This window comes from Apis dorsata, unplaced genomic scaffold (assembly GCF_000469605.1).
Source record: "Apis dorsata unplaced genomic scaffold, Apis dorsata 1.3 scaffold_1096, whole genome shotgun sequence".
NCBI classification, from domain to species: Eukaryota; Metazoa; Arthropoda; class Insecta; order Hymenoptera; family Apidae; genus Apis; species Apis dorsata.
Window position 1 is genome coordinate 79,450 of NW_006264194.1, and position 20,393 is coordinate 99,842.

The 20,393-nt window shown below is 41.1% G+C and overlaps 1 protein-coding gene across 2 annotated transcripts in view; it reads left to right on the top strand.

Moving 5' to 3' along the window:
• The first annotated feature begins 820 nt into the window (after positions 1-820).
• The window catches only part of LOC102673834, a 75,721-nt gene continuing 56,148 nt past the window's right edge, over positions 821-20,393 (top strand). Inside the window, exons 1-2 of one of the 2 annotated variants that reach the window (XM_031514670.1) lie at positions 821-1,032; positions 12,811-12,988. The gene's annotated coding sequence lies outside the window, so the exon portion shown is untranslated. Of the gene's footprint in view, positions 1,033-10,809; positions 10,923-12,810; positions 12,989-20,393 lie in introns of those variants that run through there. The other variant, XM_006624703.2, reaches the window with a different exon arrangement.

A 20,393-nucleotide genomic window follows, 5' to 3' on the forward strand; every position in this document is an offset into this window, starting at 1 on the left:
AATTTATAAAATTGACATACTTTTAAATATTCGCGATTCATTTAAGCACTTTACACATTTTCTATTTTTCAACTCGCAATATTCTCTTCAAATGACGTTTCACGAAAAATGTCGATCTTTTATAAACTTGTGAGTACCAAGAGCCGACCAATCAGGACACGTTCTTAAACATCTTTTACGTGATTGGTGCATTGCTGCTACAAAAATATTACGCATTTAAAGAAAAATTACAAGATACATTTTTTGCTTATTTATTCGCAAAATAAATACTTTTATCTTTATTCTCTTTTAAAATTTATAAAAAGCTAATTGAAATAATATAGGTAATCACAATATATTATAAATACATTGTTGTTCCATAAAAGGAGATTTTATAAATTTGATATATTTTTGAACGTTCTTCTCGTTTAAAGTTTTTAATAAATTTGTAATATACGAATCTCAAAAGCTATTCCATCAATTCGTTTAAAAAGTTCAAGAATAATAAAGAAAAAATTATTTATTTTACGAATAAATAAGCGAGGAAAATTTTCTACGATTTTTCTTTAAATGCGAAAAATTTTGGTAGCAGCAACGCACCAATCACGTGAGAGAAATTTAAGGATATGTTCTGATTGGTTAGTTCTTGGTACTCGAAAGTTTATAAAAGGTCGACATTTTTCATAAAACGTCAGTTGAATAAAGTGTTGTGTGTTGAAAAGTAGAAGAAAAGAAAAGAAACATGTGCAAAGTGGTTGAACAAATCGCGATTATATTCAATATTCAATTTTATAAATTCTCGCTTTATGGAACTATAATTTATATCACAATATATTTATAAATACGAATTATCTAGGTTATTCGATCAATTCGCTTAATAAATTTATTATAATATAAAGCGAGAATATTATACAGTTTTTATTGATGTACTTTTGAATTACGTTTAATAATCTTTTTTCGTTCGAATCAGAAATTTTTTTTGACGAGAAGTGGACCATCAGTTTTCAAATGGTAGGATTACAACAACGCATTAATTATTACTTCTTTAGTCAGGTATGTAAGCTTGAAATTTTCATTATCCTCTGTTTTATTAAATCTCGAGCGTGCATATACTTTTACACGAATCTCGTAATTACGACATTTGATTTTATTATTTATATATTACGTCTCGTTTAAACGCTTTTTTTTAAAAAAAAATGCGCAAAACTTTAAATCTTTTTCTAATTATGAATAAAATAAATTAATCATTCCCAATTATAATCAAATTATAATTTGGAATAGATTAAATCGTTATCGTATAATTAAAAGTTTCATTATCATATATCATACCTTCTCCAAAATTCATAATCTTTTCTAAAAACACGGATTTAGGTCCACATTTAACGTAAATTCAGAGATTTAATTTATTTTTCGCAAATCGTTCTTATTACGTAATTCAGTCACGTATGAATCCTTCGAGTGAACTTTTCTCGGGCGGCATTCGATAACCATAAAAAGCCTTATCGTTCATTTCAAAGCCATCAAAGTTTAACGCTGGATCGATTTAATTCACAATCACACGAAGACGCAACTGATTTCTATCAATTATTCTTATTGGTACATTAATTTTTCATCGTGACTTTTTCTCCCAAGAGATGCAAGCTCTAACCACGAGCTCGTAGTTGGTCAAGAACGATTGCTGTTAAATGATTAATCTCAAGAAGCTTTAAGATTTATGCAGACGAAAGATGCAATTTATATTTTCGACGTTGTACAAATTTATCTTATCGTTCAATTTATGTTATTCGTTACAATTTCATCGATAAAAATATAAGATTCAATAATATTCACACGTTAAAATGTATTTTTTAAAATGATATTTCTCGAGCCAATTTACAGCATTTAATTAATTTTGCTTCAGGCATAAATTTCGTTATGTCAGGCGATGGCAAAGTGAGTATATGAGTCGACGACGAATAGGTTTGCCTTCAGATTTTGCGTTAGTCTCGGCTAATGACTAATTCCAAGCGACTGCTTTGGTAGACGAAGATGCTTTCATTGTGTTTGCATCTCGTTGCTGTTTAATATTTAACGGTAAAGTGGTGCGGAGCTGGATGGTTGAACGACGTTTCAAACGCCGGAGGAATTCAAGCTTCGGTTACTTGATGAACGACCTCTTGTTTGTCGATAATTAAAGAGGTTTGTTAGAACAGAATTATCGAGTGTGAATGAAGAAGTTTGACTCGATTATCAGGATCTCTCGATAACGTAACACGACGTTCGCATATTTTTCGTTACTCAAACAATTTAGAATTGAATTAAATCATCGGGAAATGATGGATTAAGATAAATTTATTCATTTATCGCGTACGCAAGAATAGAATTTATTTTATTAATAATTCGAAAGAATTCGTTAAAGAAAAAGTCGAAAGATCGAATGTCAACCGTGAAACTGGACGAGCTTCGTAACAAACACCATTTGACTTTTCGAATAACCTCTTTATGTGCCTGGTTTAGTCCGAAATCGATGCACGCGTTTCAATTCCCTCTCTTCAAAAAGTGTACACAGATATATTCGATCGATACGGTGTTTAAACATCCAAGTGTTACCCCGAAATGGATAGGATTTTGCAGTTGCCACGACTCCACAACTTTTTAATTATAAGAGTTTCACGCATTATCCCCCCTCCCTTTCTTTTTTTACGTAACAATCCACGGCACAAAGAGCTATCAATAAAATACGCTTCGTTACTTTTCTCTCGAACCAAAGCCCGCCCGATGTATAATTAAAATTACTTTCACACACAGCTCTTTTACGAGATTCGCGCGTTCGAGTTTCCGTTACGTATTTTAACGGGAAAAAACTCGTAGCAATAAAAATACAATCATTGCGCAAAATCTGCGATTCATCCTGATACGGGTAGCTCGGTAAGCGGGGTTCAGAAGTTCTAACGTACAACGTTCCACGAGCCAGGCAATAAATCAACGACCGTCAATTTTACTGCAAGTGGTATAACATTATTTTGGTCCGACAAAGCAACGTCTTTCCGGACGCGCGCTGCTAGATACGAATAAATCGGTGGATTTTCGTTACGCGTAATCGAAAATTTCGAGGAGCCATTATTTTACCAATGCAGACGTCCTGCTGGGAATGATCCAACAGCAGCCGTGGCCTTGCGAGGCGTGGCCCAGCGACCTGATATTTTTCCCGGATACGTACAACGACCTCGTTACTTTTCGAGTCGTTGTTCCAGTTTCTTCGCCATTCTCCCGCAGGGTCCAATATCCTCGGAGTGTAGTGATTATGATCCATGACCGTTGATTCGTCTCCACCGCTACTTTGCAGTTACTCATATTTGGATCTGAAATTATGCCATTTGAATCTTCACATTTCTCGAATTACGCATACTTGGTACACAGCCACTTCGATTACCTCGAGTATTTTTACATTTTTGGAACTCTACCAGTTGACCAGAGGAACATTAGCTCGATGCAAAATAGTTCAAATTTCGGTTCGCAAATATTTTCCAGCTTTTGTAACGTAGGAAGGAAGAGAACGAAACGTACGTCTCGTTGATCGATATATTCTTATTTAGAAAATTTATTCGTCCGAAACTTCACTCGAATATCCTTTTATAATCGCAAATTGTGAAAAAGCGATGATTCAGTATGATAGTTTCGTAAATTCTCCTTGCTAGATCGGCGAGATGATCGAGGATAACCATCTATCTAGCGAATGGGGGGAAAGAGATCAATCGTCGCGCGTCCCACTTCTCCTTTTTCTTTCCACTTTTATCGCCATGAAAAATAACTAAATATCGTCGCGTCGAAATATTACGTACAGCGACGAATAAATTTTTGGACGTATCAAGTTTGTTTTAAAGCGACGTCCGACACGATGAACGATATCGCAAAAATTGTACATTTTTAATATCGATGATATTACGCCTATACAAGACACTCTTCTTATTTTATCGCGATTGATCTCGCTTCATTTTTCCTATTTCCATATTTCACAGGGCAGCATCCCCGTATGATCGGTTCACAAGACGGAAAATTAGGATAATTCGCGACCTCTGCATTCGTTTATCCGTCCAAGAGAAGAGGGAAAAGCTGCTCCACGGGAACGGAGGTGGAAGAGATTGGAGCGTGATTCGAAGATGTGCATTTCCGCCCTCTGTTCGCGCGTGTCGAGCCGGAAGGACATTTTAAAAGCAAGCCTATTTGTCTGCGGTGACCCCGATGGTGGCGTCGCGCTTTTCACCATCTTCGTGTCATCTCGTCCCATTTTTTCCCTTTGTGCTTTTCCTTGTCCGCGCCCCTCCCTTTCCAATCTTCCCCCCTGCCCGCGATTAATGACGCTCGTTTTCTCTCCGGATGGCCTGAGAAAAAGGAAACAAAAAAGGAAACACCCCTAATGGACTCGCGCTACAACCCTTCCAACTATCGCGCATAAGTTTCTTCCCGGTGATAATTACCGATCATTGGCCTCGTTTCACGAATTTGTTATCCTCGTTCGAGTAAGAAAAAGAGGAAAAGGAAGGGTGACGAGGTCTGTTGGAGGGGATCGAAACCGCCTTATCGACTGTTCGAAATGGAGGGTCGATTTCCTCGGAGAGGAGAGCGATTTAATCAAAACGACAATTACCGTGGATGCAGGAACTCGATGTGTTCCGCGATTTTCTCGATCGAACGATCCTTGCCCCGATGAAAGAATTCCGAGATAATGGCGCGTGGCGCGGAATCGAGAGATCCTTTTATTCGTGCAATCTCGGGGATATGGAGGAAGGGGAGGGCGATGATATAGAGGATACAGAGAAAAGGGAGGCGAAGAGAAGCTCTTACGACCTTCTTCTTCCTCCTCTTCGTCAATTTTCATCGATTGCTCTTCTATTTCGCGTGCCAGGGATCCCCTATAAACATCACCATCCATCAAATACATGGTATCGTGACTCTGTACAACGGGGTGGCTTGGAGAATATGGCGGCGTTCTGTTCGGGACATCGATGGTTAATGTCTCGTTTAGAAATCGGATTTCACGCGTCTTTCGAGTCATCGATCGAACGCCAACCAATATAAATGTCGAAGAATTCCCAACTTTTCCTTCGCAACTTCGTTACGTGAAACTCGATATGCGTGATACGTAAACTGGTTCTTTTCACGAGCGCGAGAGATATAAAGCCACGAAGAGAGGAGCCATAGTCATTTATCGAGCAGAAGAAGATCGAATGGGATAAAGATGTCGTCGCCTTTCAGCTGCGCTATATCGTATATATTTTGTTTAAATATTTTTTTACTTCTGATAATTAATTTATAATCCGCGAGGAGTCGACATACGCGGAAAATTACAAATTTTCCCTATATTAATTTACGAGTGAAATTTTGCAAATTTGCATTCGTACGTCAACGCTGCAAATTAGAAGAGGAAAATAACGAAACGTACATTTACACGCGGGTATGTAGGAATACACTCTTCGAAATTTCATTTTGAAAATCACGGTCGAAAAAGTTGGAAGAAGATTTCGAAAAACAAGGCTTTCGAACGTTTTACAGTCGGCTAATCTAAATCTACTGGTATAAATGCGAATCTTCGTTACCCTTTTAGAATCTCGTCTCTCGCAATAAAATTACGTCCTTCCACGAATGTTTTAAAGTTTTCCTTAAAACGGTTGACCTACAAACACAATAAATGTAATCTTGAAAATTACACGTACAGAAGCACGCAAGAGAATATTCATACGGAAATAACGTTTCCGTTGTTGCGGAATCATTTTTATCACGAACAAATTCGTCGTTTTAAAATTTTCAAAAAACATTCCCTGTATAAACTCGACCTTTTTTTTTTTATATAGTAATAGATTACAAAACTTTACTCGACTCACGAAACTCTGTCGTTAACAATCGATGACGCATCACCCGTCGCGCTGGAACACGTGGCGCGTTATCTAGGACGTTGCCGTGGTTCATATTGGCCGAATTCACGCGTCACACGTGGAAACCTTCGAAGAATCTCTCGTTAACGCAGCGCGTTAAAGGACGCGGGTGGTCACGCGGGGTCGCGTTATCCGCGCGTGGACCTAATAAATGGGTTGATCGGATGAATTAGCGTGGTGCAATAACCCGGCGAACAAAGCGCGCTCGCATAACGAAACGTCACAGTGGCGAATGCGCGGCAGTCGTTAATTAATCAGCCCTCTCGCCTCTCGCTCGTATCGGCCCGCTCGAATAAATGGCGGAGCATCGGAATCATCTCACCACCGCCAGGTGATAAATATCTCCGCATTATTCGTTATTCATATAACATGCATATATGCATAGGCGCATTGTGTCGGGAAAGGGTGGATGGAGGCCGGGATACAGGATGAACCGGCACTGGTTAATTCGGTATAAATTTACATGTAATAATATTTCCGTTTCGCTCGACGGGCCACCACCATTCTTATCGCGACACTCGCGCACCGATATATCGCGTTCGTTGAAATTTTCCTACAATTTGCGATTCCTTCGTGCTTTATGTTTCTCTTTTTATTTTTTTCGAACGAAATAGAAATTCGTTCCAGTAGGAAAATTCACGATATTGTTATCGTCGTTGGATCGAGTAAAATATTATTATTACTATTATTATTATTATAGTTCGATTCTGGAATTTTCGTAGAAAGAAATTTTTCCTAGGAAGAAGTTTAATATTCAAAAGTCGGAGGGAAGAAAAAGTTTGCGGGACACTTAGCGTCGCGTAACTACCGACACATGTTCCGATAATGGAGGGGATGCTCCCTTTTGTAGAGTAGAAATCTCATGATTCTTGTAATTTCTCGGCCAAACCTAGAGCCTCGCGAGAAGACAAAGAAACGAGGACGATGGGAGCAACTTCCTTTTTTCCTGTATCGCGGTTTCAAATATTTGCCCTCGAGGTAATCGTTTCACATTCGTTCTTTACACTTTCGAAACTCAATGTGGTAAATTTTCTCTCAAAGTCACGGGGATATATTTCGGTTTTAATCCGGATATCTAGTTTACAGGATAATAATGGGGAGTAGTTTGATTTGTTTTGTATTAGTTGCCAAGTAACACGGAACTATATAGTTTACGATGTTGTTTGACACCGAGCTAATATTGACGATGGCCCCGTGTTCGTCACTCCGCGCTCAATTTGCATAATCGAATCGATTAATCTTCCTAAAAATCCAATGTCTATCGCGTCGATGCGATTCTTGGAAAAGAAGGAAAGGGAGGAATAGAAAGATAAGTTAATAGAACGAATAGGGAATAAAAAAAAAGGAAATTAAAATGCCAGGCTCGTGGTTGTTCCGTTGAACGCGCATTAAAAAATTCGGTTCTCATACGATATTAAAAACGTATCCCTCTTGAACCCCAAGCTTTCGCCTATTGCTACAAAAATCGCGCCACGATTTATCTCTCCGTTCTCTCGAAAAATTTCAAAATGCCGTATACGCTATTCTTTTCGATGGATCGTTCCTTTCGAAACGTTCCTCTTATTATTCCACGTCTTTGTGTTACTCTACGCGGCGAGTCAGAGTCCAGTGGAGGAGAGAAACGCGGTGGAAAAATTGCAGAAACGTCAGCCGCACAAAGTCCCGGTTATTTTCCCGAGGCGGAAGTAACAACAGGACAATCCGCGTCCGAGTGGAGAGAAAAATTAAAAGTCCTACGTACGTCTCGCGACGTACAAAGGGTTAACGAAGAGTCGGGCGATGATCGAGGAGGGGGTGGAAAAAAGTGAATTCTTTTTCGTCCGACTGACTACAGCTCCTTTCGCGTTACGTGCCATCAGGTGTGACGTTTTGAAATTCTTTACGTTTCCGCGCGACCCGCTTTCGTTATCTCTCCCTTTTCTCTTTCCCTGCGCGCCATCCGAAAACAATTTTCCCCGCTTTTCTCTCGTCGCGAGGTAAAAATACGTTCGTAATTTTCCGGAAGGACGATCCTCCTCCACGTCGTAATTTTTATATAATATTCGAAGGAACTTTGAAAAGGAAATTTTCAAAATCATTTTCCATTCGCTTTGTTATTCCGATAAACTTTCGTATCTTTCCATTTCAAAATCAGATCATCCGCGACGCGAGTTCATAGAACAACGAAATCTACGAAATAAAGTTCCCTTTTCGATAGATTTATCCGCGCGTGTTACACGCGTCGATACATCGACAAGCTGTCAAAAGCGGCGCGGCGTTTTGTAAAAAAAAAAATATACGACGAAACGTGGTGGTGGATTTCATCCGACCACTTTGTCCATTCTACGCGCGAGCCGAATATTAAAAAACGGAAAGGAAAAAATCGAGGAAGAAAAGAAAAAGGGAGGGAGGGAAATAGGCCCGACGAACGAGAGACGATAAAGGGGATCGATATCGGTCGGTTTTTCAATTGTTTAATCCGCCCGAGCCGTTCTCGGTGTTTATCGATTTTCCAAGAATCGGCTCTTATTATTCGAGGACAAAACTCGATGGCGAATTCGCCCCAACAGGGTGTTAACACGGAATACCGCCGCCCCTTTTCGATTATCCTCGCTTTGGCCAAGTTTCCGTAGAGAAGAGAGAATCGAAGGCCGATCGGCCGATAAAACTTTGGGGAATTATTTAAATGGCTTGCACTCGATTCGCAGCGATCCCACCCTCCGCGAGATTCAATCATGCGACCTCGCCTCGCTCTCGAATTACTTTCGAGAAACGACCAATCTTCCTTCTATTAAACGGCCGATCGATTTTACAATTTTGTTGCATCCACGTTCTTGCTCCCTCCTCGGGATTAAACTTTAAAACGTGCGAAATTTGCCAATCGGTTTCTTCCTCCTTTGTGATCGTAAACGAGTTCGAACGAGAAGCTTTGGAGGAGAGACCGGGATACTCGAGATTAATCGAATCCAAGGGATGGATGGTTCGCCGTGTTATTATACCTTTTATCGTTCCTATCCATCGATCGTTGCTCGATAAGGTAAGAGCACTGTAAACTTGTGTACGAACGAGTCGAGTGCGACCTTCGAAACTCGTTTTAAGAAAGGATCTTTATATATATATATATACATAGTCGAAGATGATAATTTTGAAATCCTTCGTACAAATCGTATCCTTGGAATGAAGACTTAATAGATGTTAAAGCGAAGAAATTAAGATCAAAAATATCCTCGACTCTAAGGATACATTACTTATTAAGGCACGAAATGCGAAAAAGAATCCTATTTATAGCGGCTCTCAAGGCAAGTCGGTGTTCGAGTTAATAGCGATCTCAGGTGCGCGCCAGTTCGGAAGAGAATGGCCGTAAGGTGGGCCACGGGCGTCGAGCTAATAGGCCTGCCAGTCCAACTGCTGTCGCAGCTCTCTTGTTCCGTTAATCGTTGCGGCCGCTTTGTAATTTGCGGTTCGAATAGCATCGAAGAAGCGATGCTCGATACGAGCGAAGCTCTTTCGTTTCGGAAAGAGGTCAAAGCAGGCTACGAAGCGATTTCTTCCAAGCGAAATCGGCCCGGGTGTTTTTAATTAGCCAACTTTTGACCCGTTCGTAAAATTTGAATAAATTCGCGCGATCGGGAATCGTATTATTTTTCTACGCGTTTAGCTACGAACGTGTAATGGATCGGAGGGAAGGTACGGTATTCCAGGTCATCTGCAATAGGATAGGAATGTGATTGCATCGATAAAAAGCTTCCTTTCAGCGAATTGCGTAAACGAAAATAATGGCAAAGGTCGCATTTTCCACCTAACTACTTATTTACCAGCTAACGATCGTTAATCACGAACGATCTTGCAACGACACGCTTCTTGTCGGAATTTATTATTCCGCGTTCAACTTGACCTTAATAAATATTCATACATCGATTTAACGTATACACCGACGACGGCCAAATTTAAAATTCTTTACGGATTTCTCTCTGTTTTTCGCTGTTATATTAAAAAACAATCGATGGGCGATCAATTAAGCTAGCTCGACGCGTTTGATCCGGAGCAGTCGTTCGGTCGGTTCACATCCTATATACGTTCCCTACCAAAGTAGAAATCAATATTTTGAAACGAAACAATTCAGTTTCTACGTAAAATACTCTGCCCGTCCAACCTCGAACGTACAAATTCGTAATGCAAATTTACAAAGAAGCGTACGATGTTATTAATATTTCTTTTTTTTTTTTTTTTTTTTTTTTTCTAATAGACATCGCGAATCGTATACGAAACGTTTAAATTAACATCAGTGGAATTTCAGGATTGCGCGAGAAGATGGCACGATTAGGTCAGCTATCTAGTTCAAATTTTGCGCATAATTAACACATACCACGTATGATATTTTGGCACGAAATTTTGGCAAGATGAAAATCAAACGCAAATATACATATACATACGAAGAAAAATCTCTCTCGATTCAACAAAATTACAATAATTAACGATCGTACTTAAGCGTGAACAAAATAAAATAAAACAAAGAAAAACGCCAAGCCCGCGAAATCATCGCGAGGCTCTCCTTGTCTCGCGCGCGTCCGCTCAATGGCTGGAGAGCGAGAGGGAGAGAGGAGAAAATGGTGAAAAGCTTGAGCAGAGAGGCGCGTCCAAGTGGAAGGCACGATCGGGAACGGCGATCCATTCCTTCCATTCTCTCCCTCTCGGTTTCTTTCTCGTCTCACTCTCACCGGCTCACCCGAGAATCGGGGAATGTCCTCGTGGCGAGAGCGGTCGTCAGTGTTCGGTAGACCTCCGTCTGGAACCTAGCCGTGTTCACAGGAAACGGCTCGCTCGCTCGGTGTCGCTCGGTGTCACGTGTAAACGCGAGGCGGAAACGCGCCGTGCCCGATGACGATCCCAAAGGTAGACGAGGGATCACGGTGATCGCGACCTTCTTCCGATTCGACTCGCTTCCTCTGTCTTGTCGGTGGTACGTGTGCCGTATAGAACGCTTGTTCGCTGGGTGTGATGAAACAGGATCGGGACTCGCTTTTGCGTCGTCGTCTCGATGCGTCTTCACAGGTGACGATCCTCGATGACCCAATCATTTTCCCATTATTCCACTTTGATCTTGCAAAAGTATAATTTCTCTCGCTTTTTGAAATTTTGAGTTACGTTTATGAGAAAAGAGACGCGAAGAAGCGTCCATGTTTGTCCACCGTTTGGAAAAGCAAGATCGATTAAACGACGAGAAAGGCAGGTTGTTAAACGCGTACCGCTACGAGCAATTGATGGGAGGCATTGTATCGTTAATAGTTGGCTCGTTCGTTGTTAAACGAGGCATAACTCTTTCACCCGCGATCCCGATGACACTGCATCGACGCTGTAGAAAGCCACGGTGTGGTTGGCGGCGTGATGCGACCGCGAAAGGAAATTGCTCGAAATGACGGTGGGGGTGAAAATCTCTCGAGTGCGGTTCGCGATTTGCGCGCAATTTAATCGAACGATTCAACTGCATTAGACGCGGCGGCCGATCGGCCGGGGAGGGTGCGATCTGTGCCTGGCTGTAATCAGGAGGAAATAATTTGTTTGGTCAAGCACCAGTTACGCGAAATCTGATTGGTTACAGATAATCGATCGGTTTACGTAGCGCGAGGAGGAATTAGGGTCCGTTTGCCGGTTATCATTGCTAATCGTTCGACCGTGTTCACTTCACGGGAACCCGAGTCCCGAATTTTGATTTTCATCGTATATTTACTCACCCGTTTCAAACGAATATTTCCCCGGAAAATATGAAATCGAAATTAATTCGTTTCAACGAATGTTTAATTGTCCGGTAATCGATCGATAACCTCTCGTTCGCGCGTTAATCGCGATATTTTCAATCACGTAGTAGTTTTCCTACGTTAAATTCGTTATTTCGATTTAGGAAGTATCGAGAAATCGAGAGATTCTTTTGATAACCAATTAAAAATATGTTGTATAAGATAGGCGTGAAATTCGGATATCGATTAAACATTTTTCGCGTAATTCGTTTATTCATTTTCATCCGCGGTAAAAAAGTATAAAGAATTTGAGCAATCTTTCTTTGATTAATCGATAAAAGTTGCACGAGAATATTCTCGCGCGTATGAAATGTTGTTTCGTTTCCGGTTCGAGTCACCGGTTTTTCGCGTTCGCCTTTAAGATTCGAGCCAACAAAAATCGGTGACTTTGTCGGTTCGCGACGGGAGTGGCTGGCACGACGTTACACGACGGGAACGTTCCGCGAGGGGAACGAGTGAAAAGAACGGAAAGCTCGGCAGGGATGAAGAGACTTCGATCCCTCTTTGATACCAGGATTTCGCTCCTACTTTTGCATGCGGTTTAAATTCACGAAAATCTTCTTTGGCAATTCCTTCCACGACACCGGAGAGCATGCTCGAATCGCTCGATTTCCAATTTTTTTCTTCCATCGAAGAACATCGAAGAATTTCAAAAAAAACATATTAAAACTCTAATGATTCGACCGTTAAACACCTTCAATTCGATAATTTTTATCTTTAGAATTTTAAATTTTAAACTCCGTGAGAATTCTCTTCTTAACGAGCATTAAAAATAATCATTTTACGTTAAATGAACTTTGCACAAGACGCGACGTTATTTTTATCGTAATTAAATTTTCGCGGCATGCGATATTAGCCGCGCCCTCTAGCGGTTAATCGATAATCGATTCTGACATTAGATCGTGCGCGGCAGTCGTGCGCCCGGTACTGTAACGTTCGTCTTCTTTTTGTACGAATCGTCGTTAACTCTTCATTTTTGAATCTCAAACCATTGAAATATTTCCAATTATCGCAGTGTCTTAATCTTGAGTGTAGTAATTCGTTCTTTTCGTGTGAACGAAGCTTTCAATCGCGTAAATGCTCTTCGCGATTCTTTCGAATGGTTCTCGAGTGTCGATACACGGTGTTCTAATGGTGTGTTCTAGCTGAAACAAGTGTTGCGGGGAGTCGACAAATTTCAAGTGACATCGCTAGTGCCGCGAAACGATCTTACGCGTTATATGCTGTGCAATCGAAACCAAAGTTAAGGACGAGACGAAGAACGAGGAGAGGAGAAGAGAAAGACACCGAGGGAGGAACTCCTTTAACCAGTTCGAAAAAACGGTGAGTCGGCGAAATAAAGTTTAATAGCTTTTACGGTCGTTACTTTTGACGCATAATTATCCTATAGTTTAATAGTTTTCGAAGCGATAACTTTGCGATGTCGCAATATCGCGAGGTAAAAGATAGAAGAAATTGGTAGGAAATGACGGAAAATGGCGGGAAATGGCGGGAACATGGCGGAACATTACGTCACGATACATTTATCGATTTCGCAACAATAGTCGATAATCGATAGAGATTGGCGAATACATAAATCGAGACGAAATTTTATAGGACGTAAATGCTTATTTATTTATAATCATTAATACGATCTATTTTCAAGCGATGATATTCGGTCGTGATGTTAGATTTTTCTTAAAAAATTTCGAGGTTTCGCGACATCTATGAATCGTAAACTATATTTCACGTACACGTGCGCAATGTCTTCGCGTTTGGATCAAATGTTTCGGAATACATTTTTCTATATATTTTCTTTTCTTTGTATTCTTGATTATTTCTTAATTTTCTGATTAATTTTTTAGAATCGTAAAAAAATAAAAAGAAAAAAACTTTAATGCTTAAAACTTCGCATTATATATATATGCATACATGGGGAAACGAGGATCATCGTGTAGGAGGTTATGTTCGAGGTTATGTTCATACATATTTTCGAAAGAAACACGTTTCTATCCTTTTTTGATAAAGATAAAAGTGAAAAATTAGTTTTTGGAGATTTCATTTAACGAAATTACGAATTTTAAGTGTATATTTCTTACACGTGTACAAAAATTTAATTTCTGTCCACGACAAAATATATTTAACGGACACGACAGGGTAAGTTTTGACATAATCGCGGACGATAAACAGCTTCGCGAAGAGTTAACGAGTAATTAAATAAGCGGAAAATTATTTCCGTTATAAGATAACTTTTTGCCAGGATATACCCGATAATTTTGATATACGAACGGTACGAGACGATACTAATTCTCGCGATAAAATTAACCAGAAAATGTTGGATATCCGATAATAAATGGTTCGTGGAGAAATTTTGTTTCGTTGAAAATAATCTTTACATTTTGAAATTTTTCACGTTTTTCCTAACGAAGATTACCGCGGGAGGAGGGTCGAGGATGGAGGTAGACAAAGCAACGAACGAATTTACCGAACATTTGCCTGCTAATTCACCTATGCGAACAGTGTAATCCGGTTATATTGTTGAAACCACAGGAATGTGCGGCTGCGTACCTGTGCGGTTAATAGAACCTCTCCTATTCTCCGTCTATTCGCGCGTGTACACGCGTCCCCTGGTGTATTTACACGTGCGCGATTTGGTAGGCGCGCGCGCGCGCGTGCGTCGCTCGGCCGGTATGCATGGCTCGACCGCGAACAAAAGGGTGAGAAAGAAAGGAACTGGGTCAATGTGATTTCGCCAACTCTTTCCATACCCGCGATCGCAATTTAACTTGCACGACCGCGTGTTGTTCGTTGCGTTTTACGAACCTCCGTTGCCCCATTTCGCCCCTTCCTCCTCCACTCGACATCCCGTTTAAGTGAAAGAACAACCTTTTAATGGGTGTAATCGGGCCGATTTTCACAGACAAAGGAATTCCACGATGAAATTTGCGCTCACCTGCGAATAGTTTTCTTCGAGAGGAAACGTTGCTCCTGTTGCTCGAGTATTCGATATCGGCAAAGGTGTACTGTTTTACCGGTTTGATCACTTTCACTCGGCGCTAATATATTTTGCTCGTTACTCGAGCAACGCTTGGGAAACAAATTTATCCACGCATCGGTCCTAACACGATTTCAATACCATCTCTCTATTGTATACTCTTTTGCGTCATTCGATAACAATAATCGTTCGCCGGCTAGTGGCCGGATGAGAATAGAGAAAAACCAGGAACAAGCTGGGACGAAATTCCGTGTCTCGATTATCGATTCCACACCCCCCTCGCTACGTGTCCCGCAATCGAATTGGCCGGTTTGTCGGGGCTTGGCGAACGTTTGCCCGCCAATTTACTTAGGCACGACGTGCGTGAACCTGCGACAACCTCGTTAACGTTATCGGGTACACGGTAACGTGCAAATGCGCCGCGATTATCGCCCCGTGCAAATTACGCTCATCCCATAGATTAAAATTTTCCCATTGCACGCGACGTATTTCGCGGAATTAAAGAAAGAATCGAGTCCACGGATTTTATTCGAAATTTAATTGCTCTTGATGGAAAAATAGGGATTTTTGTTGGGGATACAAGAGAGGGATATAAATAGTTGAAACAACTTGGTAACTACTAATCAAATACGAGTTGGAGCATCGAAATAGAAAGTCAAATATTTGGGTGGGAAAAAATAACAACGAAAGAGAAATCTTGGAATAAACGTTGAAGGAATTAACGGAAACTGATTATCCAACGTGTACTTATCTCCATCAAGAACCTCTTAGTCCTTCTTATCGTTATTAAGAGCTTTTCGCGAAGTGAAAATAGAGGAGAAAGTCTGCACGCCGTTATCCTCCTCCCGGAAGTTTTCATACACGCTATTCGAAGAAGCTCGACAGCCAAGAGAGAAATCGTAGAAAACCGTGATCGATCGAAGCGCGATTAATTAAGACGACTAAGTTCGTTTGCGCATCTCGTTACATCTTCCAACGTACGCGAAAAGACGTTTTGCTCAATTATCGCTCCATCGTAAATTGGAATGCAATTCTAGACGTCGCATAAGTATGTTGCGAGTTGGAAGCAGTAGACTGGCACGATTGTTAATTTTCGGGTTGGACGTCGTATCGCGATTATCCGAGGGTGCAAATTGCCTCTCTTGGAACGAACTTGAGAGTTACCTGGACGTCTTAATGGGGTTGGCTCGTACTCGTCGCGGATTTAAACAACCTCCGCTTGGGAACCAACTTAACTTCCAGTTAACCGCGAATCTCTCGTTTTCTTTTCCTCGAGGGTTGAAACTCTCGTTTCGATCGAAATTAAGAAAACTCTCGGTTTAAATTCGTAAACATTTTCCTACTACTTTCGTAGAAAACTATTCTTTCTTCTACCATTTGTTCTCGTATCGATCATCCCATTTTTGTCGAATAGTTATTTTACGTTATTCACGACGATACGTATTTTTAAACTTTCAAGACTGGGAAGAAAAAAGGAATGAAGATTGAAATATTTCACGCGTAAAAATGAATTGTTTCAGGATTAAATTGCATTTTTCACAGCTTCCAAAATCGGTATTTATTACGTTCCGTGCATATCGTATCGCGTATCCTTCTCTCGGTATCCGCGATAATAAATCGAATCTCGGCTCGATTGTTTCCCTTTGTTAAATATTTACAAAGAACCCGTGTATTTTTTTTTTTCCCTGCAATTTGTTCCACGGTAAACAGAATCGGCGAGCGTACGGTCATCGAAATTGCATAAATTTTATTATCAATTGACCAATTCTAGCGCTTTTTCCCCCGTACGGTATTATCGACGTCCGATCGAACGAGCATCGATCGTGATTCCGGTGTAATTCGTTTTGTATAAAAACAGAGTCGTTCGATAATTTTTTTTTTTTCCCCCGCGAATTTTGTTTCGGCAATTTCGCTGTGAAATACTCGATTTCGATACTCGTTCGACGATGATCGATTCGACGGCGAGAATTTATATTCCGCAGGGATTATTATTCCGTATGGTTTGTAGCGGGTAAATCTGCAGGGGTGAATTGGTTCGAATAAGTTGCTAGATAGACTAGAATACCGGTTGTTTAGATATCGATTATTGGATATTTGATTCGATTAAATCCGAGCACCGATTCATTCATCCCCGATTATGTATAACCGATATAACTTTTGTTCGTATAATACTCTTTTATGCGATATTATACAATTATACTCGAATTATTGGTATCAGCTTATCCTTTATTGATGTAACGGGTAATCAAGATATTGCATAAATGGTTTAAATAAATATGGGAATATTAGATGGTGAAAAGTTAATTCCCCGATACCGGTGGCGTTAAAATTCAATTGTAAATTGTATGGATGAATAAAAAATAAAAAAAAATCGTACCGATATATCGCCCAAGTTGGAGCAAAATTTGCAGGGGGGGCACCCTTATTTGCATACCGTCTTACGTCACCCAATCTGGCGCGACGAATACTATAATTCTCGTAACCGCGACACTCGTCCCCTTTCTAACTCCGCAACGGAGACGGGAAACGGTTGGAAACGGAACTCGGGCGAAATGACTCGGGAAGTGTTAAACCGCGAAACGTCGCGAAATAATTGTCGTTGCGGATTCGTCCTCGCACCCGTCAATTATATCGCGATCCATTCCGCCATCCTTTTTCCTCTTTCGTCCGTCTATTAATCTATCTTTAACAAGAAGAGCGTTCGAAATTTCCACAATTCGTCACAAACAGCGTTTCCTGCTGGAGAGCAGATTCTCCCTCATTCGAATTTATACGATATTTTTTCCCGTGAAATATATTTAAGTCGAAATTTCAAATAAAACGAGAGAAGCGAATCGTCCCTCGAGTACATTAAACAAAACGGGAAAAATTTGTCGCTTTATTTCCGTCGATTCTTGTGGCCGATCGACGCCACGAATCGGTTAAAAATCGATGGCATTGCGCTCGAACAAGTTTGACCGTTGGTCAGATTGTTCGGGCAACATTCCAATCTTTTCGAAACTAATTACAGTGGCGGAAATTCATATTGATCTCGGCCCCCGATTAATTAAATAACGCGATCGCTAATTTTCTACCTCGAGGCTCCATCGTCGCGATACCGATATGAAATAATAATTTCGAACGGGAAATTTTCTCACAACGACAGCCGGTAATCTCGATCGTAATATTTCCATTTCGTTGTTGCGGGCCGGCTATTCATTTCGCGTTACATACATTTCCAATAATTAAACTTCTCATTATCCCCTTCTTTCTGCTTCATTTTCGAAGCGTTGTGTTTATCGGCAACCGTGCTTTCCATGTCATTTAACAAACAGAATGGACAATTAACGCGACGATCGAGTTTAAAAATCATTTAAACTCCTCCCTCTTTTGCGGTTTTTCACCGAGGCGATTCGAAACGGATCGAAAATTGTCGGAACAAATTCAAATTTATTCTCCACGCGGTGGACGTCGAATCGAAACGAGGAGACGGTTGAAAAATTCAAGGACCGATCTGTGCACGGAATAAAAATTTCGAACGGACGAGGAAGGTGTCGTTCGAAACAACGGCCGTGCTCGATAATCGATCGAATCCTTCTCTGCGCGCTGTCATTTTTCCTTCCTCCTTCCCCTCCCCTCGAATCGAATATTCCGTTCGAAACGATGCGTTCGGATTAAAGCGTCGCTCGAATCACTTTCCGTTCGATTGATCCAGCGAGTTGCAAGATCCAGTGATTTTCTCGTATTTACGTTGACACCTTGTAATTCTTTTATTAACTGGCGATTTATTCAATTACGTCGGAGAAGATTCTCGCTCTCCGCGGAACGTTTTATTATTCGCTTTATCCGATAATAATATATTGATTGCTCGTTTCTGCTCGTTTTATTGCATCGTTAAAAACTTCATAAAAGACGATATCGAGGGAAAAAATTAAAACAAACGAGCGATTTTTATAAAACGCTTTTTTTAACCGAACAAACCTGAAACGAGAAGCAATTACAGTGACAAAATACACAATAATCCTACGTAAGTAATTGTAAAAAGAAACAATTAAAACACGAGCTTTCAAATATTTCTACGAAACATCGTGACTAATAATCCTTTTACGTAAACGTTAGACCGCGCCAAGGTAAAACGATCGCCGTGCGTATCCATCCATTTCCGCTTGGTCGTCGCTCGCCGTTCCAGCTCTAATTACGCCCCCCTCCCCTCCGTATCTCCAACGTTAATGCTTTCTAATCCCCGTTCTGGACACGGTGCACACGTGTTCTTTTGTCTCGCAGAATGTTTCACGTTGAACGGAGCAAAAGGAAAAAAAGGAAAATCCGCGATCTCGCAACCTCGATTATCCGCGATACGCGAGATAACCGCGCTCGACGAGGGAAAAGTTAGTTTTCGAGGGAGGGGGGGGGGGGATTAAAGGGGATGGGAGAGGAATCGGGGTCGTCCAGCCCGATATATCTGGGAACCGGCTTCCCCGGAGGCGGAATAATTTGGTTGGAACCGCTTTTGTTTCGGATTGGGAAAAAATGGCGGGCCAAATTGGACCGTGTTTGTGAATTTTCGTTTCGTACAATTAACTTGGAGCATGCTAATTGGCTGCCTACTTCTTGCTCGTCGAATGTCTACCTTCCCTTACGATTCCTCCTCGAAACCGTGTATCCCATAATCTCGTTGCATCGACTTCGATAAGAATACTTTATCAAATTCTCTATAATTATATTATAATATATTACAGGATTCGTTTCTTCTCTATTATCTCTCTCTTGTTAGAGGGAAACGTACGATTGCAGGAAACGCTGATACTCCGTTTGATGGAAGGTGATAGGAAACGCCGCGCCTTTTAACGTTAACCTGGTTGCGCTCTTAGTTACGAAACAATTACGTAAGGTCATCGCGTGGCAGTGAATGCAACCAGGTGGGTTTATTGTTCCGTTGTCGAAGGATATAACGGATCGCGCGCTTCTCTCTGCGATCGCGGTGAAAATGCACGGTGACGCAACATGCGAATACCTCTGTTTATTTCCCTTGCACGACGTAACGTAGAAATTTTCATCCATTTTCTTCGCGAAAACCTCGTTGAAACGTATTTACACACGCGTCGATAAGGTTAAATTTGGGAAAAAATTTGCAAGCGAGTGAATTTCGATCAATCGATTAATCGGAGGTAGCAAATGTTTTCGTTTATCGTTAATTGGGTCGCTCGTTTCCATTCGATTCGAGATAATTAATTTCTTATCGATCGACAATAAATGTTGCGAAACGCTTACCGGAACTCCACCGTCATCGTTTCGAAACAGGTATGGATTCGGTAGATGGGAAACGAATTTGGGAAAAATATTTTCGAGAATTCGAAAAGGCGTCCACTCGTGTCGCAGCAATTAATCGCACGGTTGGCCTCCCTATCGAAGCGCGGAATCGAATTAACGATCGGAAAGCGGATTGGGACGGTCGATGCCTCGCACTTTGGGGCAAGAAACTGTTTAATCGATAAAAACGGAGCTATTTCGAAGGGCGGGGGCAAGAAGTGGGAAATGATCGAGGTTAATGGTAACGCGATTCGGCCCAGATATGATTCACGAGAGGAATGCGGCCTACCGTCTCTATCAATCTCCACCGAAGCCACCGGTCGAATCGCAAAGAACTAGTCTAAGAACCCGTTTTAGAAGCGAGACGTGACCCGAGCAGCGAGTGTCCCGAATGCTTGTCGAGCGACGACCACGTTTCGAAAGAACTTTACCATTTGCTCCGCGATACAGCGAATCCCGATAATA